General features: G+C 35.4%; 1 protein-coding gene across 2 annotated transcripts in view; it reads right to left on the bottom strand.

The window, feature by feature from the left end:
* eya1 (EYA transcriptional coactivator and phosphatase 1) overlaps positions 1 to 24,706 on the bottom strand; it is a 91,151-nt gene extending 66,445 nt beyond the window's left edge. Inside the window, exons 1-2 of one of the 2 annotated variants that reach the window (XM_038287759.1) lie at positions 24,553 to 24,706; positions 15,788 to 15,849 (exon numbers count right to left, since the gene is read on the bottom strand). The gene's annotated coding sequence lies outside the window, so the exon portion shown is untranslated. Of the gene's footprint in view, positions 1 to 15,787; positions 15,850 to 24,552 lie in introns of those variants that run through there. The other variant, XM_038287776.1, reaches the window with a different exon arrangement.
* Between the last annotated feature and the right edge of the window lie 310 nt (positions 24,707 to 25,016).

Here is a 25,016-nt window from a genome sequence, read left to right as displayed (position 1 = left end):
AATATCCGCCACTCATGGCTTAGCTTCTCCAAACATGCCACCAGTGGGGCGCATCCAGCAAATATAAATGTCCACCTTAATGCCATCATTTGCAAAAAATGAAATACTCTTGCTAGGAGCATTATAGTACATTACAGTAATGAGTTGCTTACTTCTTCAGTAGACATGTTTCTCTGAAAGGTGATGCTGTTTTGCAGTGTTTGTACGTCGGGGAGGTGAAAGGAAGGATGTTGGATGCAGATGGATGGAGGTAGAGATAGGCCTTGCCTAGCGCATGTCATATTTTGGTCTATAGTCAGTGCTCATATATATAAGCTTCAATAAATACATTTTTAAAATCTCTTACACATTTTTATATATTCCAATAAGCATGAATATTGAAATGTTGGTTTTAGTATTTTTACTGTTAGTAATAGTACTGTTAGTTTTTACACTCCTTGAATCAAAGCTTTCACAGTAAGCACGGGCTATACCCTCGGCTTATCTGGCTTAACATATTTTTACCTGTTGCTTCCTTGTAGCTCTGCAATTCATTGCTCATTTCATGCGTCAAAACAGTAACCTTTCTATGAACCTTTATTTTTCAACTTTTTTTTTAATGCATATTTGACAACTCTACCATCAGATCTGGGTTAAACTGCTAAATGGAGGTGTGTGGAGGTGGACTGGTTCATTCACAGCATGATGGCGACGCAATTTACAAAATTACAAGCTAGCTGAAACCCTGCCCTAAAGAAGCCCCAGGCTTTGCCTGAATTATTAATTGGGTATTGATGAAGGCCTGATAAATGCACCAATCTTTTGACCCAATGACATCCTTGACTGCTGCCTTAAGTCAGTTCTGTTGTTTTGTCTTCCTCTAAAGCTACTATGTCTTTGTGACCATTTTCTATGTAAGATATGTAATCTAAATCCTATGTCATTTTTTTTCTTTATAGGGGTAAAATTAAAGTTTTTTAGGTGCAAATCTTGCTGCCCAAGGAACTAAAAAAAACACTTATTGTCAAGGCAGGCAAAAGTGGTTTAATGTGCTTAGGCTGCGACAATCAAAAAGTTAATCTGAAAAAAGTGTGTAAAAATCAACAAAGATACAAAAGAAAATTTAAACTACATACCTTTAGGTATTGAAAGAAGATTCATAATGCTTTACGCCTCTAAAGAGAATACTACTGGAAATGTATGGGAAAAAAATCTGCCGTTTGTGGAACACTGTGAACAATTAATTACGAAAACATACATTCTTAAAATATTTACGCTACATTTCAACATCTGGTCTAACCAACTTTAAACCAGAAGTATTTGCCACTGACCCATTCAGCAGCTGCACAACACTTAATAAATTACACCTTTAACAAAAGGAAAAGGTGCTGAATTGAAAAATGTTTAGCTGTTTAATGCATTATTAATGCTGCCTCTCCCTCAAATTGGTCACTGATGAATAATTAAAATTAATCTCATTATGGGCGTTTTCATTATAGAGTAATTTAATTAAATGAAAGCCCAAGGACCTCTGTGGGGCCTATAAGCCACTAGGGCCCCTTGCCCTACTCCTCTAATGGATCGAAGACAGTAGAGTGCACTGTTAATGTACAACAGCCCATACATTTTTTAATGGATGTCAGTGAGTATGGGCAGATAATTGATAACCTGTCATCTTTTCAATCATGAAGTCTACTGGGGACCACTGCGAGATAAATAATATAGGAAGGAATCTCTACACACATGAAACCACATTGAGATCCATTTTGTATGACTTAAATGTTACTGTATTCTTAGGATAAAACTATTGATCTTGTGTGGTAATATTTAACATTAAGATACTATTTGTTTAAGAATTAGAAAATGTCAGTACAAAATGAGGCTTAAAAAACAACAACAAAGGAATAAGGCTAGAAGTCTTTTGCCGATATTATATTTAACTTCCAGTATTCTTCAGCACAAATGGTGAATGGTATAAGGTGTACACCTGATACCAAACAATAAATGATATCTGAGTCAAATGGGAGCCATTAAAGACCTTCTTAGTGAAGGAGAGGAGGGGCTAAAAAGGAAGAGAGTATCTAGGTTTGTCTTTGCTCAAGGAGCACTTAAGCACTCTAATTATTACATTGCAGTTAAGAGGCACTCATATAATTCACACTAAGAGGACTCTAGCTACTCTTCCTCTACACATACAGAGGTGTCTTGGCTGTCTGCAAAAGCAGCTTGACAAGCAATCAGTACACAACAAAAATGGTTGATGGTTCAACTATTTATCTTTAAAGTATCATTTCAAAATACGAGTTAGAAATTAAAACAGTGTATCTTAAAATAATTGATCCACAAAAGAAACCATGTTAATTTTAGAGTTTACAGTATTTAGAGCAATATTTTTAAGTTTTTTTTATTATTGTGTAGAAATAGATTGTTTCACCCCATGTTTGCTCGGGATGAGTGAGTACTGCATTCTGATTTTCCAATTATCCTGAAAAGCTCTTTCACATAAGATAAACCATGAGTAGCCCACTGTTCTGGTATGTCCATATGAACTGAGGTTCTCATTATTTAATCTCATGCTACAGCATACAAACCTCTGTTTGTACTGATTAAGCTTCACTCAAAACTGCATGCCAAAATAATTCAGTGCAGTATATTAATTAGGCATTTATGCAGGCATCTTTTTAAAGCACCTTTCCAAACAAAAACAAAAAAATCAGTTGAATCATTGTGAAAAAATTCCAAGTCAATTGTTTATTGTGTTGACAAACATGCAGTCAAGTTCAGTTGGTTAAACTGGTTAAAACGCTTTATTTCTAAAGAAATCCAACAGATTGCACAGATTCCTTGACTTGCAACACTCACTCTTCCTGAAGTGACAGTGGACGGTTGCTTGGTTATTTCGTAATAATTAATCATATCAAGCATGCATGTGGTTACAGTGGAAAGGAAAACTCATCTTTAACAGAAAGAAAACTTTAAAAGAAACAGGCTTAGTTTATGTCATGATCAAGGTGCTGATTACTGGCTTAATTGCTCATTTTTTTCACCTGTCCAATTCTGTCCAGTTTTCTCATTACAGCTCATCTGATCCACCTGCTCCTGCCTCTATTTAAGGTGCTTGCTCCCAGTCGTCAGCAGCAGATTATTCTTGAGCCTTTGGTGTTTCTAGCTTTACTTACAGTATAGTGTCCTGATTGCCTGATCCTGACCTGTTTCTGTCTTTGGACCTTTGAGCCCGCCTGCCCCGCTTCTGATCCGTTTGCCTGACCTGTCTTCGGATTCTGTTGGATTGTAATGTGGACTGAACCTAGATCTGCATCTTGACTTCTTGACCTGCTGGTATCAACCTCTTTCTCTGGGCACGGACTGAACTCTAAACCAGTTTAGTGACTCATATACTCAGATCACTCTCCGTCAGGTTTTCGTGGTCACTGACCTGTTTCTTTTCTCCAGAGTTACCTGCCTCTAATGCCCCAGCCACTGCCGCTGTAGAAACACAAAACTGTTGTAACTGTAAATGCTTTTTAATTTATCCCACTGTCTGTCTTGACTGAATACTGGGTCCCTCTGTTCTGAGTCATTACAGAATAGCCATCTACCATTATGGAGGGATTGAATCCCAGATCACTTTTAATATTTAATTAAGAAGTTAATAAAGTTAATAGCAGTAGTAGGTTCTTTAGCGGCTTTATCTAAGAGAGAGACACAACTAAGCAGATCAACCAGCCTTTACGTACATGTATAGAACAAAGGAGCACAAAAAGAGTTAATAGCAGAAAATGCTTAGCTGATAACTATGTCTAGGAGAGAGATGGGTCTATATACTGGAAGACAAGGTGACATATCTATAGAAGGAGATCATAAGGTTGGTAATAGTCCATTCTACTGTATGCCATTCTCCAGGAAAGCTAAACAAAACGCCAGCCCAGATGTACAGCAGAGCAAGAGAATATAATGGAAAGTTGAAACTGGCCATACAGTGGGCAGTATCAACTAATAACTGTAAATCGGAGAGTAGTAACATACATATTGAAGCAGAACAGGTGACAATGTTCACTATGTCTTTCAGCAGCCTTCTCCTAAGACAACATCACAAAATAGTTTGTTTTAAGCCCAATCTTAAAATTAATTACAATTTCTACCATAGGGACTAAAATAGAGTAGTAGTTCCAAAGATGAGGAGCCTAAAAAACTAAAAGATTTGCTTCCTATTTTACTTTTGTAAATTCTAGGACCCCAACAGTAGAAACCTGCAGTTTTTCAGTTAGGAAACTATGGAACAATTAGATCTCAGATGTATGATGGATTTAATTACCAAGGACTTTTTTAGTATGTGAGAAGCCGAAAATGAAATGAAGTAGAAATACATAAAATATCAAATTAAACCTATTTTAAATCTTAGAAGGGGGCAAGAAAGGGAAGCTAAAATATAAGGAATATCTCTTTTCAGTTTTTATCAACATTTTTGCTACCCTGTTTTGGATAAGCTGAATATCTTGAACTTGAACATTTGTCGATGTCCTGATAGTAAAGAAGTATAGTGGTCAAACCTTTAACTGACAAATGCTTGTTTAAATTTCCCAATGAAATAAAGCCTGAAGTATAACTACTGTAAAAGCAACAGTTGGGCTTTTAATTTTTATCTCACCCAAAATGGTCAAATTCATGACTATAATGACCTTATTAGTTAAGAAGTGAGAAAGCTGATTAAGAAATTGAGAGTAAGTGCCTGGTAGACATTACAAAACACTAAACAGAAATAGCTTTAGTGCATTCTAATTTGAAAAAGAAAACAAAGGGTAGGATTTTCAAAATAAATTTGGCTACAATTTGGCCTGGGATTAATCAACAACTAAAACATGGCTGCCACATCTCATCCTTGCTCAGCCGTTCAAGGAATGGGAAAATCCAGATGATCAGAAGGAGATGACTTAGTCTTACTAAGATTATTCGCTTGCTACAGCTTTCTGTGAAAGCAATGTCTCAGTCCGATTATAACAAGTCAAGTCATTTGCTAACAAAGTCATTGAAGAGAGAGATTGCATGTCAACTAGCCAAATAAAATAGTTTTAATTTTCTGAGTTATATTTTTCCACGATTTGCACTTTGTCTGTTTAATATGGATGGTGAATGTAAGTTATTGACCCTGCACATTTCTTGAACCCATTTTTTGATCAACCTAGTTTAGAATTGAGAATTTTGAGGTTACTTTTATGTAAATAGAGCCCAATATTTTAGCCCAAAATTGTATCAAAACAAAACAAGACTACTGTATCAGTAAAAAACTTGTATGTTCTTATAAAGGAGCACACTGTTAAAATCCCACCATTTGTGCCATACACATTTTTGAAGTGTAATATAAATAATGGTACTAAAAAAATGTGGTAGGTAATTTCATCTCTTGTAAAAAGTACTGTGAGATAAACCAAAATACAGGAGGAGTAATTTCATAGTAGACTTACTGTAAGTAAATGCCACCTTCCTTGTTTTGAAGTATAAATGTCCCATTATGTAGTGAGCGGTTGCTCTATTTAACAAAGAAACATCTTATTTTCTCACTATGTTTATGTTTAAATGATAAAAACAAGTCATTTTACTTTTTCAGCATAATTTTCTGTGTTGTATTAGCAATTAATCTGTAAGAAACCAAGCAAATCTGTTTTTTAATATGCTTTTCTTCAGTGAGAAATACATTTCTTAAACGGTTAAAACACTTTTATATCCCAACAGAGAAAAACTCTCATTTCTACCAAAGGAAGAAGGTGAGGTACACACTGGGCTTTCAACTCAAAGTTGACGACTTATACTGTTATTTTCATAATCACTTTATTGCTCAGACTTTCTCCCAGTCTGCCAGGCTTATATAAATTGAATGAATACAATTATTTTGCTTAAATCATAGTGGGAAGTGTATGTGTATGCACATCAGGTCTGCATTTCAGAGAGGAAATCTTTAACATAAACATCTGCATTTTGTGAAAACAACTGGGTAATTAGTTTAAGGCATAATAAGCTGGAGTAGGCACACAATGAAAGAAAGCATTCTGGCTTTAAAATGAATAAAAATTGATTGTGTCCCAATAAAAAACGAATTGGCAGAGTGTTAACTGGATTCCACATAAACGTCTGTAGCAGTCCCTGGCCGCTTTATTGTGTGCTAATGCAATAGAGAACACTTAGCAATAAATGCTCCTCTCTGATGAGCTCACAGAGGCTTTCCAAGATGGCCTGATGAAATTGTAAAAATTAGATTTCAGCTAGCTGCTAATGACTCCTAAAACAAAGGAAAATCTCCAAATAGAATTAGCCTGCCCTCCTCTTCTCTAAATACATCATATGTAAATTACTGTCATTTGGAGAAATATGCTTGCCTGGAAGGTAAAGCCTTCATTAGGAAACCTCAGAAGGTTTGGGACTCAAACCAGAACTCCTCTAGGACATTTAAAAAGTTTGAGCACTAAGTGAAGGTAGCTATTCTTCGCTCATGGCGGCAAATCGTAGGCATGACTTACAAATTAATTTCATATTATCGTCGTCAAGCGGGACCCATTTTGCTTCAAGGCTGAGAGCATAAATAGCTGCTATAGGAAACAAATAATTCATGTAAAATTGCATTTCTGTTATCCATTTTTGTATTTAATTTAAAATCCACAAACAGCATGCTCGTTTAGATACAATATCTTCTGCAAATCACCTCATTCATGCATAGAAAACAATATAGTCTCAGTGAAAGTTATTTAATACACTTAATTAAATGACTGAAAGGCTGATATATTATGATAGCCACTTAGAGCATTATATACTGTCTTATATAAAGCTTTTAACAAGACAAGAAGTGCTAACACTGCACCAAAAGCTACAATCAATTCTAAATATAACCTAAAAACTATGAAAGATTGTTTTACTGATTATCATCATTATACTAAATAAACATAATCTTATCAAATGCACTAAAAGCACCAAAGTGAAAATAATAAAGGTTGCAAAATATTTGCTATAACAAATCAAAAATTAAATCAAAGTGGCTTGAAAATTTTAATAAATTTGAGTTGTTCATCTAAAGTGTGGTTTGTGATTCATCTTGATTTTTTTTTTTTATCATTGGTAGAATATAGCAAAGTATTTTTTTGGCCAAGGTCAAAATAGCATGTAAGTTCAGATCAAATACATGCATTTTAATGTAAAGACTTTAAAACCAGTTACAATTTCTCAAAATGTAGTTTATTTTTTTACTTGAAGGCTCAAAATTACCAAAGCAAAACAGCATTAAAATATATAAACATAGTCATATACTTCTCACTTTAAGAAATAATTTTATTTTTTTTTACACCAAAATAAAATTGTACCTTCATAGAAAATAAATAAATATCAGCTACTATTTTAAAAATACAGCTGACAAGTAGGGATGGGAATCGAAAACCGGTTCCTGTTAAGAACCGGTTCCGTATTTTTCGATTCCATGGCATCGTTTGGCAGCTCGCTGAACGATTCTTTTTTCGATTCCCGCAGCAACAGAGCCTAGCGCGCCGGCTCTGGGGAGCACGACTTACGTCACGTTTTTTACGTACGTTACGCAGCTTACGCAACTTACGCAAGTTACGCAAGTTGGAAGAACTATTCGAGGAGGAAGACAACGAGCTGCGGTCACTTTGTGAATCAAAGCCCCGTCTTTCCTTAGCCCAGAGGGTAGATCAGGAAATCCAGCTCTATAAAAGCTTGCCCTCCATCCCCTGCAGGGATAGCGCCACACTGTGGTGGTGGAACAAGCAAGATGTGCTGCCCTTGCTATCTGGACTGGCTGAAAACTACCTCTGTGTGCAGGCTTCCTCCACCCCATCTGAGAGGGTGTTCTCCACGGCTGGAGACACCTTAAGCCCTGAAAGATCCCGTATCCTTCCAGAAAAAGCAGATATGCTCATCTTTCTGCAAAAGAACTGTTAATTTTCCCTACTACTGTTTTATAATTAGTACTTTTTGTTATTTAAAATAGGTTATAATCCCATCATTTGTTATTAGACATTGTTTGTTATTAAGTTTGTTCTTGTATTCATTTTTCATTTAAACACAGATGTTACTCCAGTTTCACATTTCCTGTGGACATCTTGATCTTGTTGATTTTGTAAGATTGTGCAATAGTTAAGTAAACAAAGTTGATTCTGATAATCAAACTGTTTGTTCTCCTTTTTCCCCCAAATTGGAATCGAAAAAAGAATCGATAAAGAATCGAATCGTTTCATAGAATCGAAAAGGGAATCGGAATCGTGAAAATCTTTTCAATTCCCAACCCTACTGACAAGCCTTGAGAGAAATTTCTATGAAGCAACTAAGTGCAGTGTCCATTGAGCAGATAACATAATAAATCCCCTGCTAAATCAACTTGACTTATTATATTTATATTAACTTATGCTGCATATGTTACTCTTTGAAGAGCGGAGGCCTATTTCCCACCTGTAATGTAACTTTGCCTTGAGGAAAGACATACACCTGTTCAGTTTTTTCTCCTATTAGTGTTGTTTACTTCAGCTGGTAATTCAAAGGTACATCTTTTAGCTGTGATTTGCTTATAAATGACAACTATTAAACTTCAGTTTTCTTTTCTAGATAAAGAGATTCTACTGGAGGAAATATCCAAAGAAGAAGCCATGATAAACTCTTCTAGTGACTTAGAACAATATCATCATAATAATTCCCTTGCATATATTCAATCTAACAGTAGCTTTTTGGTGACGTGAAACTGCATCAGCCTCATTTATTCATTTGGTAATCCAAGACAGATTGAGTGACAGCCACAGAACATCACATCATTTATGCTCCTTTCAAACGGACAAAAAGTACCAACTAAGTGAAAAAAATCAAGGTTGCTACATACATTCCTATAGTAAAATGATTTGCAGTCAAAGTGTCTCCACATTTTTAAGTAGATTTAAGAATTGTCCAACAGTGTGATCCGTGATACATCTTGGATTTCATTAGCCAAGGACAAAGAGCATGCATACTGCATATCGTCTATCTATTATCAATTTAGATATATTGATACATTTTGTATTGTTTAATGTGAACCTATTGAAAAAGACAAGCTGAATTTTAAGAACACTATACCCACAAATCAATGTTTTATGCTGCAGATGTTACTCTTTGAAGATTTTTCTGGATATCCCGACTTAATTAAGCCTTAAGTTTTACAAAAGCAATAACTCATTAGTCACCACAGTGATTTATACTGTACTGCTAGCCACCTTCAGACCAGGTGAACAGCATGACTTACTCAGTCTTGGTGCTATAACTGCTTAGTCAGTGTCACACTTATCAGAAATCTGAGGGTTTTTTCATTAAATACACTTTCTTATCTGCATATTTTGGTATTTTTATAATCAGCCTACATTAAATGTTACAAATATACACAGTTTTAACATTATTACAGTAGCCTGTACCATTATTTAAATGTTCAATGTGTGCATTTTTACTGGTCCATGTATTTTTAAAGACAGCTGTTATTCTAAGTTTGACATAAAGGTCTTTATTAGACTATAACATGTGCTGAAGGTATCAGAGAAATGCCCATATTTCAATCATTCCCAACAATTACCTGCGTGAGGATGGTATCCACTTCCTGTGCAGACTGCTGGATACCAAAATTTAGAACGTCATTAAAATAATATAAGCACTTAATTAACAACCTTCATAGACACAGAAAAATAAACTATGTAATTAGGGCTTCTAAAATATTGGATATAACATGAATTAGGCTACACATCAGAAAACAAACTGGTGGAGCACATTTTTCAATCTTTTATACAAGATTCCCTAATCCTTAAGACACATTTTTTTTATGTTGGGATATTTTGTCAACAGAAGAACCCAATGTTTATGTAAGAGTAGGTTATGGTTAGGTTTAAATATATAAATGTATTAAGTGACTTAATGTGCCATGCTTTAAATGCTCTTTGATGCTGACTGCATTTCAGCAACATAGACACAACATGGCCTGGCTCAGTCCTACACTCCCAAACCTATTCCTTCCTGGATCCCATCTAAAATAAGATACCCTTTGTCTAAGTTGAGGCCCTGATTTTCTGCATCTTGAATTCTAGGAATAACAAAATGTTGTTATAACAAAAAAAGAGTGATAAAACATATATGCTGTTTGACAAAGGTTTCAATATCAGACGCCATTCATGATGTACCCAGGTTTTAGTCCAAAGCCCCCTGCATTGAAGGGAAAGTTTTAAGCCACTTAACCAATGTGACTAAATGCTCAATCAAAAAAGTTACATAAATATAAAAACACTTATTTGAGAAAAATGAAAAGTAACCCTTCCAGCTAGGATGGTTCCAGTTAAGAGAAGTGGTTGCCAAATCAATGAATCTGTAATCGACCTCTTGGTCTCCTGAAAAGAGCTGCAGGCCTGGATTTAACTGGACCACTTACACCTGGTTTGACATAGCTCCATCTATTGAGTCTGGTTTAGAAATGGTTGAACATATACAGCCAGGATACACTCAAAACACTACGTCAAGTCTGACTTATCTCTTAACATGGAATTTCTAAATTCAGCTTTTTGAAATAGGCCTGAGAAATGCTATAAGAGATCAACTTAACACGTGTGTCTATATCCTTGCTTCTCCCTATTGATTTGTACCATAAATTTCAAACTTACATTTTAGAAAACAATAATACCAAATACCAGAACTTATAAACCATTCTTTTGCTATTTTTGGGTTGTTCATAATTAATTTTATGTTCCTACAGGGTATATTCTGTTTGTTGCTTTCCAATGCTAGAACAGACATGTCTTTTTTTATTACCCTTGGTTTCATTTAGCCACATAATCGTACCTTAACGTAGTAAAACTCCATGTTCACCTGTGATTATATTAGAGGTTGAACCGTATGCTAGCATGTGTAAAATATCAGCTGGGCACAATATTACAATATTTATAATAATAAGTGTGTGAAAATCAGTTCTAAAGTTCTAGTATCTTGTTTAGCATTGCAGTCATAGAGCATTGTCCTTATTTAGAGAAGCTGTCACAATGATTTACAGTAGTTTACACCTTGTATATGTGTGGAAAACCAATAAATGCAAAAACAGTGTATTTACCACATTATGGCTAGAAATGATGTTTAAAATATCTGCTTATCTCTATCATTGGGTTTGTTGGACGCATGTTGGCAGGACTTGAGGTGGCTATGGGGCTGCATTGGCTGAGCCACTTGAGTGTTTTCTGAGGGTCACTCTTGGGGCAAGAAGCAGACTGCAGCTGTGGGGTATTTCCACCATCCATAAGCACCTATGTATTAATGGGCTTACACACACTGAAAAGCAAAGCTTACATCTGTCAAACCACATACTAAGAGGTATCTTATATCCTATGTTTCCTGCAAAGCGAAGTAGTACTCGTAACTAAACAACTGCACAGGATGGATAATTAGGCAGGAGGACAATTGTATTCATTACTATCTATACATTTTATACCCCAAAATGAAACCTTCGAGATTGTTCAGCTATTTTTTAGGTTTTTATATCTTGTACATGTTATATCTGATGTATCTAGATAATGATGTTCTTGAAGAAGTGAAGAACCAGATTACAGTAATTGGAAGTCCACTGTGACAGAAATAGCTGTTCTCACACAGGGGCTAGACCCACTGGTGCCTTTTGCTGTCTGTTGGCAAGAACTAAATATATTTTCTGCATTCTGAATGACATTCCACTCTAAGGCATATGTGCCAGTAGATAACTGTGCCTGAGAATAAATAGCTTCCTCAGCCAAGCCTTGAGACACGTCAAAGTTGCGTGCACATGTATGTGATTTATTTGATTTGGGGGGGAATTTATTAATACATTTAAAGCAGGTGGAAATAAGTGTCACTTTCTCAAACTTACATTGCCCTAATGTTTTTAGGCTCGTAAAAGCAGGCCGTATTTTATGCCATTCTGACCACCTGACCAGTGGAAAAACGTCACCGGCAGCAAGGAGTTCAGGCACGCATCCAAAATGTGAACTTCTGAACCAGAGAGCCTGCCGTCTCATTTGTGCAGAAGAAGGAGGCAGTGGTGTGTAGCAACAGGCACTCTAATTTCGTGGTGGCTGAGGAAAGCTTTACATAAGTGATGTGATGTTCTGTGGCTGTCACTCAATCTGCCTCGGATTGCCAAATGAATAAATGAGGCTGATGCAGTTTCACGTCACCAAAAAAGCTACTGTAAGATTGAATATCACCAGGAGAAATTTTACGATGATATTGTTCACTAGAAGAGTTGACAATAGCTCCTTCTTTAGATATTTCCTAAAGAAATAATCTAATTTAACATGAAAGAAAGTTAAAAAAGCATAATCATATATAAACAAAGGACAACTAAAAAATGTACCTTTGAAATACCAGTTGAAGTTAACAACACTAATAGGAGAAAAAGCTGAACACGTTGCGATTCATGTCTGTCCTCAAGGCAAAGTTACATTACAGGTGTAGAATAAACATGCTCTGTATTTCTCTTGGACTGAGGCTTGAAAATAGCTGTGCAAGCACTTGTGGACCACACACAGCTGTTAGTGCTGTGGTTCCGCTCACATCATAGAGGTTTATGCCAATTAGCTGCCATGACTATTTGTAGGGTGTCTGTCATAAATGAAAATAGATGGACTATTCTCCAAAGTCCCGTGGCGCTGTGGTTGGCGAGTCTATAATATTCTTAACAGCGATGACTGTCTGTTTATTAAACTCAGACTCAATCCCAGATCCTCTTATGGGTCGTAAAGGTTTTTTGTTTTGTTTGTTTTACCCTTCGAAGGATGAAGGGGTAGTTTTTATTCAGGCATTCCGCAAAGTTAGGGACATTTTGAATTGCAATATAAAAAGGGATAAACTGACATTTGGTCCACTGCTGCTTGCGTGTAAAAATAAATCCATTGGTTTTTTTTTCCACTTTGTTTTCATGTACAGCTAGAACAGATAAACATTTCTCAGAAACATGATGTAGAAGTTCCGGAGTTAGCACATATACAGCGCAACTAAATGGCAAAAGAGACCCACAGCAATTAATCAAGTGTGAAACACCTCATACCAAGGGTACTGTCTTTGCAGAGGGTATGAGTAAAGTAGGTACTAGTGGTAGTAATTTTCTTCGCATTTTAAGCCTGTGGAAAAACATACTGACAAATAATGAAAACAGAGACAGGCCATGTCTTTCAGATCTGTTTTCTAAAGTACAGGACGATGATTAACCTTCTTATATTCATAAGAAAATATATTTTATATGATTTTTACAGAGTAAATAAAAAGGACTAATGTTATATTTAGTAAATCCACCTTTTGATGCAGCTGCCTGCTTGTTACGGTAAGTGTTTTCAAACGTTGGACAGAGACTGTGTGTCTTGCCCATTATAAAATTTTTTGTTTTTGCAAAGTAGCTCAAGATCATTGAGGTAAATAGAGGGCTTCTGTCAAAATCCATTACTCTGCTACCCATAGATTCGTAGTTTGATTTAAAACAGCTCTAAAGAACTCTAAGTGTTGGTTGATTTTGGTTTTGCCCAGGTGACAAAGGCTACATTGTTTACCCTGAAGGAAGACAGCGCATACTGTAGCACGGTAAAGTCCTGATCTCCCCATCCCCTGCAGTTGGATCGAACTACATTTTTGTTTCCAGTGGCTGCGTGAAAGATGAAAATCGATGAGGTAATCTATCTAATTTTGGCAAAACAATGTCATAGAACTGTATTGAAAATAAGAAACATTCAACTTTGATTTTGTACCACATTCAAAAAGTTACTTAATGTTGGTTTAACTCTGGGCCAATCCAACTCATGGGTATATTTTTATCTCTGTTCCACTGCAGCTCTATGTTATATTTGGAAATCCTGCTGGAAGGTGTACCTCTGCCTCATTTTCAAACTTTGAAGTGTTTTGCATGTCAGCTGAAGGAACAACAATGGTCAAATCCAACCCTGTGTGTTTGCTGTGTTCTCTGTATGGCAGAGAACTAATTCTTCTGCTTTCTATTAACTAGAGATAGACTTGCTGATATTAGTGTTTTTTCTGCTCTTGGCTTCAGCGTATACATTCATGCTGTATTGTATGTTTATCTGTTCATCTTTTGCTTTCAGCTGCCTTGCCTTAATATTAGACAAAGCAAATGGATGCTGCTCCCTCTGTTATCTGTCAATAATATTTTCTTTTTTTGTTGATGTCATTTTTTCTTTAAAACAAGACTTGTTTAACATATGTTATCATTGACACTTTTATAATATAAATGTAATAATGGAAAAAAAGCACATATTAGGGAACAGTTTGATTAACTAACATCATCAGCCTTAAAAAACACTGTATCCATTGTTCTCTACAATTCACAAACACTTTCCTCTTATCCTTCTTTCATTAAGGCCAGTTTTATGAATTGCACATCTAAGTACCGGTATTATCCTTTGCAGATTTCCCAACCTATGCTGTGGAACTCTGCAGCTCCCCAGCATTAACTTAGGCCTCTCAGTTTCTTCTAACAAAGCTCTCCTACCTAAGACTGCTTCAAACTTCTACGGAAATTTCTCCATGATTACTCAGAGTGTTGTTGGTGTTCATGATGTTTTTTGTCCAGATATGTTCCTTAGTTGCACCTCTGAAGCCTTTACTAAATAGTTGGTTTTAATATAATAATAAAATAACACACATTGTCTCATTTCAATAATTTGGTGACTTCTGAGTGCATTTGTTCACACTGGGCTTTTTTTTCTTTTTTTAGGAGAATCACATAAAGGCGTTCATACAAATATGCATCCCAATTCTTAAATCTTTTATTTGTAAAATATGTTAAAAAACTATGACTGTTTTATCTTTTTTTACACAATCATGTTCCAGATTATTCAAGTCTAGTACAGAAACATTATTCAACATTTCAGCTCGTAATATGGCGACTAGTATGTGTAAAATTATGCATTTCTTCAGCCTTGCCTTTTTGACACTGGTGACATAATGCAAGAGAAAGCTGCTGCTGAACAGGGGAACTTTCTGCGCTCTTGCTTTTTATACACCTATTTAAGAACAGCAGTCTTTCACACCAAGTTTAGCAGAAAGAGGCAATAAAATGAAATGGTCAAGACCTACAGTATTTCATAATTAATAGGTAGCTCCAACAGCAGAGCTATGCACACTGACGTAAAAAATCAACAACACATAAAGGTGATCTTTCACTTTCCTGAAAATTATAGACCACAAAAAAAGAGTTAGGGTATTCGTTTTACTTAAACAAAATAAAAATCTGTTTGAAATGTGTCAGGCTTTTTATAATCTCTGATTGCTCTGTTTCATTTGGACGCCCTACAGAGCTGCTGCTCTACCTGGGTAAATGATCTAATTTGTTACTAAGGTGGTCCCTGGCTCTTTCCAGGTCACCACCTGCCAGCAGTACTGTAAATTACTCGCTGGGCCTAATTGGCCATGTCCGCTGCATTACTATAAACTAGCAGTTGTGTGCTAACTCTATTGTCAGGTACTTAATCAAGCCAGCAGATTTATTTCTCAGCCTTAACTCTCGGGACAACTGCAAGTGTGCTTTGGTATTGCACGCCTTTTTTTAGCATGTGAAATTAAACCAGCTATTTTCAGTTGGAAATGATAGCAACAATGTTATCAACCAAAACCATATGAGGCCTGGACTCTGCAGTACAGGCACTTACAAAACAGCACAATAGATCCAGATGTTGCTCAGAATGACCCTACCTAGGGGGGTATGGGGCCATTATGCCAATCAAACACTCTTAACACTTGAAGCCCCAGCCCTAAGGCAAAAAGGAGAAAATGTGTTTCTTACCACACTGATACCCAATGGTAACGACAGACGCCAAAATGAGCGAAGATTCCTACCGCATTCACCTAAAAGAGAACAAAAACCATTTAATGATCTTAAATAAAGATATTCCTTGACAAAAACATTTCTCAATTACTTCCAACAGAATCAAGTATTTATCTACAAACCCAAAAACATTCAGTGAAATTATTCTTAAAAGACAGACGATACCAAAGTTAGGATTCCAATTTCTGCTAATGGAATTGTATCAGACTATGGCTGCAACTAACGATTATTTTGCACATCGATTAACCTGTTGATTATTTTTTCAAATTTTTTTTTTACTTAAATAAAAAATATTTATAGTTTTTTTTTTCACAATTTTGGTATAATTACTGCTCTGAGTGGGTTGCTCTGTCAGCTAAAGGCATGTTTTAATTGCTCAGCCCCAATGCAGACTCAGTCCACACTGTGGGGCACTGTTACCTTACCTTCATAAGACCACAGTACGTTAACATTGCTATGACTCATTAATCATTAGTAATAATATTTTTTTTTAGCCAAGCACTTAGATTTTCAATCACAAAATGAGAATTTAAAACATGAAAACCTGTTATGAAAAATATTGTTATATAGTCATATCGACAAGTAAAGAATACAATTGTTAAGAAGTCATATAAAAACAACGGGAGCGTGTTTCTGATAGTGTAGCACTTTAGCAAATCTCTCCCTGTGCAAAGACTGAGGTGTCATTTCTTTTTGTACCCATATACTGTAACAGAGTCACAGCTCTTTAAGAACAAATTGTTATTTTAAGTGAAGTGCTGTTAGGTCATTTGCGCAGCTTTCTAAAATCCAGCTGTCAGAGCAAGGAGAACACAAAGCATGTCCATTTAACTTAAATCCATTTGGAATAGTCTCTATACCCAACCAAAAAAAAAAAAAAATAATCATAAATCCTAAAAAAAATCCTTTTTACAACGCTGGCTGAAGATATTACATTTCAATGAATTAATACTATTCTACAATAAAACTAGATTAAAATATTAGCAACTCAGTCCATCATTTATTCAAATACTCGAGCAAAGAGTGAAGTGAATAAAAAAACATAAAAAATCTTTTAATACAGTGTGAAGGAAATAGAAACTTTAAATAAAACACAACCAACTATTAATCTCTTAAGTGAACAGAATTATTTGATTGACTTGCAATATTCAACTATTTCAGTCAATGACCGCATTTTTTCCTTCAGTAAATTGAAGTATAATAAAGCTGAAACAATAAAATGCAGCTGCAGCAGAGTCCAGGCTGAGAACAGACTAAGACTAAGCCCTGGGCATGCAGAGGGGATGTGGTCAGTGTAGGGATGTCAGAAGCATAATGGGCCGCTGAGTCATAGGTTATAAAAAGCTGTCATTAGGGATTTCTGTCCTCAGCAGCTCATCACGCAGGACTTGTGAATTATTTATTACGCTGGAAACTCAAGTGGCCCGTTACTCAAAGACAGCCTGGTTTCCTGCACTTTGCTTTCTGACCTTTTGGGCCTGTTTAATAAAAGTGCATCATGGTTATGTTGCAATTAAAGTCTGACCCATTTCTGATGGCAGCACTACTGCAGGTTGTTCTGAGTATTTAATCCAATTTGATTGGAAACAATTTATGTATTTTTTTTTATTATTTTTCAATTTTCTTTATCTTCAAGCCTGACAGAAAAAAGCTTCCCAGATAAAGATTTCCAGGGCAACACTGATTTTATTTTCTTCAATGTAAGACCTGATGATGCCGACTTTGTTTTAGATGTGTCTAAAAAAAGGCAATAGATTTTTACATTGCTGCCACTGTTCTTTAAAGTATGCAATAGTTTTAAACTCAACATGGAAATAAGAAATTAGCCTGATTTATACCTTTATTGCCACCATTTATATACTGTAGAGATTATAGGAGAACCATATTATCTTTAGAAGAGTGGTTGGTAGATTTTATGACAACAGTTTTTCTTTTATGTGTCTTAAGGATTGTCAAAAACGATTAAATCGTTTAGCGTTATATTCCATCTGCTTTGGTTAAAAAAAAGGAAACTATTCCTCTAAATCTGTCTCACTTAACTTTTTCCTCTCTGTTTTTGATAGGAAAGTCAATGCAAATCAGCTCACGCATTTTTCCTCACTTTGTTTTGTTCTCAGTGTATGAAAATGGTTAAAAATCCCATGGGTCAGTGAAAATGATCCCCCCTCCACTTCAGTCGCCTGCTCTAAGTCAGCCAAAACATTCCAGACTTCAAAAGACGGCTTTAGTCTACCAGGGCCATTTCAGTGTCCCAACCTCCATGGCCCAGGAAGACTTGGTTATTTGGATAAATTAATTTCTGGAGTCTGCCTGAGTTGCAAAAACAACCTCCTGCCTGACAGCAAATTAGTCTAACTGGAGAAAAAACTAGAAAATATATCAGGTTAAAGAAAACACAGACTTCTTCTTCAGACCAACCCGATTTTTGTTTAAATGATCTCCTGCTTTGTTTATGATTGCAGCTAACTCTGGAAATTTTAATATTATTATATAAAAATATCATGCAAAGCATCTGTAAACTAAGTAGTTGGCAGGTGAAGAGTTTCAATAGGCACCATCAGAAGAGCGGCAGTAAAAAACAGGCGGTGTACAGTACACAGCTGACCGCCTGGCTACCATAAAAAAGCCTAATGTAAAAGTTTAACAACTGTCAGCGGTATTAAAAAACTGATATAAAGCTGAACTGTCTTGACAAAAAACATTTGCGAAAGATGAAAAAAAAAATTTAAACAGAGAAGAAAAAAAAAACACTACGAAAGTGGGGGGGGAGGAAAATGGTTACGGAGGGAAAATTATGCAAACAGATGAAGACAATCCAAAATTAATGGTCCACAACATTTTCAGGCACTCAAAGAGCTGTCCAAGGACACCATGGGGGGAGACTGCCTGGCCCCCCAGTAATTGGAGGAGCATGTAACTTCAAAAGTAAGGCGAACAGACTGAAAAACTCTCCTGTGAAGTGAAGTCTTAAAGCAAACTTAAAGCACATGTAGAGTACAGTAGGGAATACAGTGCATGTGTGAATGAAAATCGTTCTGTCGAGACATGATTCGAGGCAATTTTGCCGCTTTTACAACTGACTCAGCTCTGAGCTGCAATCTTTGGATTACTCTCTTTCCACCTCAAGTTTTTTTTTCCCTTTTGATGGATAACGCACCACAGCAAAAACCAAATATTTCATAATGTCAATAAATATTTCTATAAAATTTTGTATTCAAAGTATGTGAGATCACAGTATAATATATATATATATATATATATATATATATATATATATATATATATATATATATATATATATATATATATATAAAAGGTCTAACATGTTTTGACCACAAGTATTAATAAACATGTCAGTCACAGTTTTGGATCAAACAATGTTCCCACAAAACAGATGATGGTTCTGCATTGCAGTCCAAGCAAGAGAACCCTAAACTCTCCTCACTGCCTATCTCACCACAATGCATATGTACAGTATATTAGCAGGATGTAATGATGACTGAGTGAAAGTATGGGCCAGTTTCCACCAGTAAAAATAATTCTCATGCTTCTATAACACCATCTTTTCATCACATCAGAAATATTCCCACAATTTTCTTTATTGGGATGCCAAAAAAAGAGGGCAGTGACCTAATTTATCATTGGCATGGAGCAATCCAGCAATGCCTACCTAACAGGTTGTTGCTAAGCACTGACACTCAGCTGGCTAATAATGTACCTCCCTTCAATATGAAACTCATGTTCAAATGTATAGAAATATTTATCATCATAAAAAAACAAATAATTTATACGAAGCAGTTTTAAAGTACAGATGAACTAACTACAGCAGTATATCTTTTAAGCAGCTTATGGTATGCTCAGACTGAACAGTCAGCCCAACCTTTCAATCAGCTTTTATCATGTCCTGCTACGTTACTCTTGTAAGCATAAATCAGAAAGGTACAATATCTGGCATAAAAGCATTTGAATACTACAGACAAAAATTGTATATATCCTTTACTCCATTCTAACCTTTGTTTCCACTAATTTATATTTTCTACATACGTCACATTGTAGCAGAAGTAATTTAAAGGTCCTTTCATGTAGACCAATTAATGTTTTTTTTTTGTTTTATTCAACTAAGTAGAATTATCCTATATATGTTATTCAAGTGTTGAATAAAAATGGCAGGAAAAAGTCCAACTCAGCAGTTTCATACTATATGTGCGATTCCCCTCTACCTGTCCCTCATACAGTCATAGTCTAGGTTGGGTTTGGAAGAAGAACAAATACTTAAAAATGGATAGTCATCGTGGCTACTGCTTACTAGTCATTTTTACATCCAAATGATATTCAAATTTTAAGCAAACTTTAAAAAGGAAAAAGGAAATGGGAATTTGTGGTCTATTTGTTTTAAAGTGAATTAACCAGGCACCGTAAAGCCTTACGTGGTCGTCCATATTATGACGTCACACATGGTTGTAATCAACAGGAAGAAGACGCTGCAGTAGCTCGTACCACAGATAAGCAATAGAGGAAAGTGTTGCTATTTGGCTAGTTGTTCTTAATATTAATATGTCAGCTAGTAATGGCTATGTTGCTTCCAGCCATGCCTGCACACAAAAGGAATATCTGAAAAGATGCTGACAGCAGAAACAGCTGATAAGTCACATAAGGTCAAAGTTAACCCTCTTTCACAAAAGTCAAAAAACATTTTTTGATTTTGGCATTACCGTTAAGCTTTTCTGATGCGATACTTCAAAATGTGCATTATAAACAACTCTGACTGCAAAGTTTGACCATACAAGTTGTCCCTTTAGGTGTCCAAATCTACCCTGGTCCCTTTTCACAAAAAGTAAAAAATAAATAAAAATTGGATTAGCACAACTGGCCAAAAACACAGAACACTGTCTCCCCAACCAGCTAAGCCAACATTTCTATCACCAGAAAAAGCAGGTGTACCCAACTGTAGGTATTGCTTCTTGGATAACCAAGCTAAAGGATATTCAACAACCTAACATCTGCTTGTTTGACTACCAATGTCATTCTACAAGTGACAAAGTATTATAAAACCTAACAAGTTTGATTAGAGCTTCTACAAAATTTTGTAAAAGTTTGACCTTTGCTCTGGTCCATCATCAATGTATTTTGTACCTGTGTAAAAAATTTTTTACATAATTTATCATGAGGAGATTAAACATCTTTGTCCCATGAGTGTATACAAAAAGGAATTTCCTTTAGCACAGCTCTCAAGACATTTTCATTTTTAAAGTGCAGCAGTGATAAAATGTAAACATAAGACTGGTACTGTATATGATTTATAGATTTCAACATTCAGTGCTTTTTTTGTTATATTAGCCTAATCAACTCACCTTATATAAAGCACGGATACATCAACGTATTTTTAATAATTGACATGTTTTATTATTTTTGTATTTTCTGTTTTGTGGGAAAGCAAATAGACATTTATTTAATAACATCACGTTGTGAAAATTAGGTTTCAGAAACTGCCTGTGTCTGACAGAGTTTAAGATAATACTGATCGATGCACAGAGAGACAATTAAAAAACAAAAAAATCTCTTCGGCCCAAAGAAACATTAACTGTAGTGCTGCATTGTAAACCTTTTAGGTGGGTAAAAATATGTAAGTGATTAGCAACATCTTTCTTTTTCTTGCAATTTATTAAAATATTTTCTTCAATAATTAAGCATATCATTTAAGTTAGAATAAAAAAAAAATTATAACCAGTATAATGTTTGACTGCATTGAAGTTATCATTAGAAAAATTGAAATGCATTAGAATTGCATTCAAAAATTGAGATGAATACAAAAAGACAAATAAAACCTCATTAGCATATTTAGTTTCACTGTTTCAGGTTGTGATCACTACACCACAGAGTTTGTGTAGCTGTGAAAGGCTTCTAGCATAGCCTCCATGCAGAGGGAAGCCAGTCTTCAGCAGCAAACCTCATCATAACATTTAATCAGGTGGACAAATTTGGCAGCCTAATGAACTCACTTTTAGACACTAAAAGACTAGTCATAGCTGACAACTTTACCAAGGAGGACAAAGAAAAACAGTAAAGAGGGGGAAACCACTGGTTTTACACAGTGGATCCACTGATATGTGTGTTCAGTGCTGCAGAGAGAGCCTGCCTCTGCAAAGACTGTAATCATGATGGCACAACTTTGACATAACCTACACTTCTGTCTTGATGATGTGCCTAAGCTATATTTCATGAAAATGAGGCTAAGCCAGAGGAAAATGAAGACAAAGTGTAGCATAATGAAATGGGAAAAGCAGGGAGGAACAGAATCTTTCCAAGGACCTTTGGTCCAAGGGAAGAATACCATGCACACTTGAATCAATCCAACATACACCAAGTGAGAAGAAAATGTCCATTTTTAAGCTGCTATCCATCACTGTCAAATGTGGTGTGCAGCCAGAGGGGGAAAAAAAGGAAATAATCAAACAGAGAAATGACTGCAGTCCTTTGCAAAATGGATGAGAGCAGAACCAGCAACTGTTGCTAACTTGAGGCAAATGATATTTTGATAAATGTCTTTTATGCAGCTTGTGCTAACTGCTCCTATTTTCACAAAGTAAAAACATGTTACTTCAGATGAGTGAACAGCCATAACATAATGCAGAGATAAGGCCAGCAGCTTTTCTAGACGCTGCTTATAATATATAGCCTTCAATAATGGAGTGAATGTATAAATCAATAGAACGCATTAAAGAGACAAGAGATTTATTTACAGTGTTGTTTTTGCAGGTGGAATTACATTTCAATTCAGCTTAATTTAACTTTAAAAAACTGAAGAAAATTAGCACTCTTTAGCCAAACAAACACATAATCGGTGGCTGCTAGATTTCTTTAAATCAACCTAATATAATCTGTTAGCATTTTATAGTGAACCTATACCGACACTGAACTTGTGTTCATGTGTGGTACATTTCATCAACAGTTTACAGTAAAATGCACATGTGAGACAGCTGCCCCAGACCATGAAAAAGAGATAACTTGGCAGTCATTACAAGAACAGCACATGGCTTCCATGACCACCAAAAGTACCACCTAATGTTGTCAGTGCATTGCATATTCAAAATGTTAGCTTGCACCAGGGAGTCTGCAACTGCTATTTTTCTCGCTTGGATTTACATAGAAAAGCTTATGGTGTGTTGCTTTGGCCACCAGATATGTCATTAGTCTAAGCAAGACTCTATTGCTATTGCAAATGTGTATTTACTTTTAAATCTTCATTTCAAACTGTCCCTATATTAGATTACTCATAATCTAATGACAAAGTACTTGCTTTTTGCTAATCAAATGGAAATATATATATATATATATGTGTGTGTGTGTGTATATTTACATATACATATGCCAACTAATTTGTAGCCTATGTAATTTTTAATGTACAACTGTAATTATCGAAGTCAACTACTTTGTAGTCTTCCCTTAGCTCTCTACTGTGCAGATGGTTTTATATCTAAGAAAAATATTTTCCGAACATTACAACTTTTTTCTTTTTTATTCTTTTTGTATATACTCTCTGTTGTATCTTTATCTTGAATTACATCTTACTTTAACTCTTTTTACTCTATATAATCTACTGGAACCAGAATTTCCCTGATGGAGTAACCCCTAGGGATAAATAAAGTTGAGTCTAAGTCTATATATATAGATATATATGCAAGAATATCTTAAGTTGCAAGTCTGTCACAAAATATCTATTCTAAAAACTAAAATCTTCATCTGGGGAAAAATTTATTGTGCATTTATAACAATGCTATTAAGTCATATTTTGTATTTTGAAGGTCAATCTAAATAAAGGGACACAAATTCCGCTTAAATTTAAGCTTCTGAAACGCTTTAACATCCATATCACTTCAAATTCTTGAATTGCAGAGTAAGTTGTGTTAATAACTTAAACACAAATAGAATTAAATGTGCTATATATTCCCATTAATATAATGTGAAGTTCTCATCATTTTGATTAAACTAAAACCAACTTTCAAGATAGTTTATAAGTGTATTTTTATACATCAATAGTAAGGAACTGAAATATCAAATTCCTATAGGAAAAATAATAATTACATTGAATCTTAATGCTTGATGCTAACATGGTTATTAGCTGTCAAAATTGTGAGATTAAAGTCAGAATTCTGAGATTAAATTCAGAATTCTGAGAAAAAAGTCAGAGTTCTAAGAAAAAAAGTCATAATTCTGAGATTAAAGTCAGACTTCTGAGAAAAAAAGTCATAATTCTGAGATTAAAGTCAGAATTCTGACTTTTTGCTCATATCATACTGAAATAAAATAAAAAAAATCATTGAAATTTTTTTTTTTTTAGTGGCCCTAATCCTCTTCCATAGAAAGCTTGAAATGAAAAATTGTGCCTTGGTTTTATATTCCAAGGACCAACCCCAGGACTACTTTGTCTCTAGCAACGCCCCCGGTATAGTATATTAAATAACACATCTCCCCTAATTATGCAGCCTTTAATAACAGTTGATAAACAGCCTTAATTAAAGCAGATTCAGTTTTGCTCATCACAAATCCTTCCGCGCCTTTTGGCTCAGTGCCGCATCTGTCTCCGCCCATGTTGGAAACGTCTCAATACGCTGTCAGTTACGTCACAAGTTGGACCAAATGTTATCATTAACAGAGGTAGGATAATTGATTTAAAAAAATAACAAACAAAGAGATTAAAGCAGCTGCTGTTAAATCCCCCCTACCTTCTTCTAAATGTCACAGCACATGCAACAAGTCTCCCTGTTAAGAAGCAAGAATGTCACAGACGCCTTGTTTTCCTCCTCCTCGTTATGGCTGGAAGTTGTCTCTGTGTGTATAAACATCATAGAGCGTGAAAGCGACCATTAAAAAGCTTTTCATTGCTTACTGAAAAGTTTTTCCTGCAGTCCAGGCGAAGGGTGGATTGGAAAGTTGTCCGCGTGCGCGCATGCGGGCGCGCTGCTGGGTATCATATATAGCAGGCACGAGGAAAGGTCTTCATAGAATATTATAATGTCTCAAGAAATTGTACTTTTGCTTCAGCTGTATGTGTGTGTATTTTAGCACTTTGACATCTATCTTGTTTGCTTAGATTGCTGTACTGATGTTACAAAAGGCACAATGTTAGTGAGTTTTATAAATTGGCTTTATTGAATTTGATTTAGAAAGCCATCTGTAGTTCACAGGG

The sequence above is a fragment of the Cyprinodon tularosa genome, unplaced genomic scaffold (assembly GCF_016077235.1).
Source record: "Cyprinodon tularosa strain WSP-4 unplaced genomic scaffold, ASM1607723v1 ctg245, whole genome shotgun sequence".
Lineage (NCBI taxonomy): Eukaryota > Metazoa > Chordata > Actinopteri > Cyprinodontiformes > Cyprinodontidae > Cyprinodon > Cyprinodon tularosa.
This window is presented reverse-complemented; position numbering and strand designations above follow the sequence as displayed.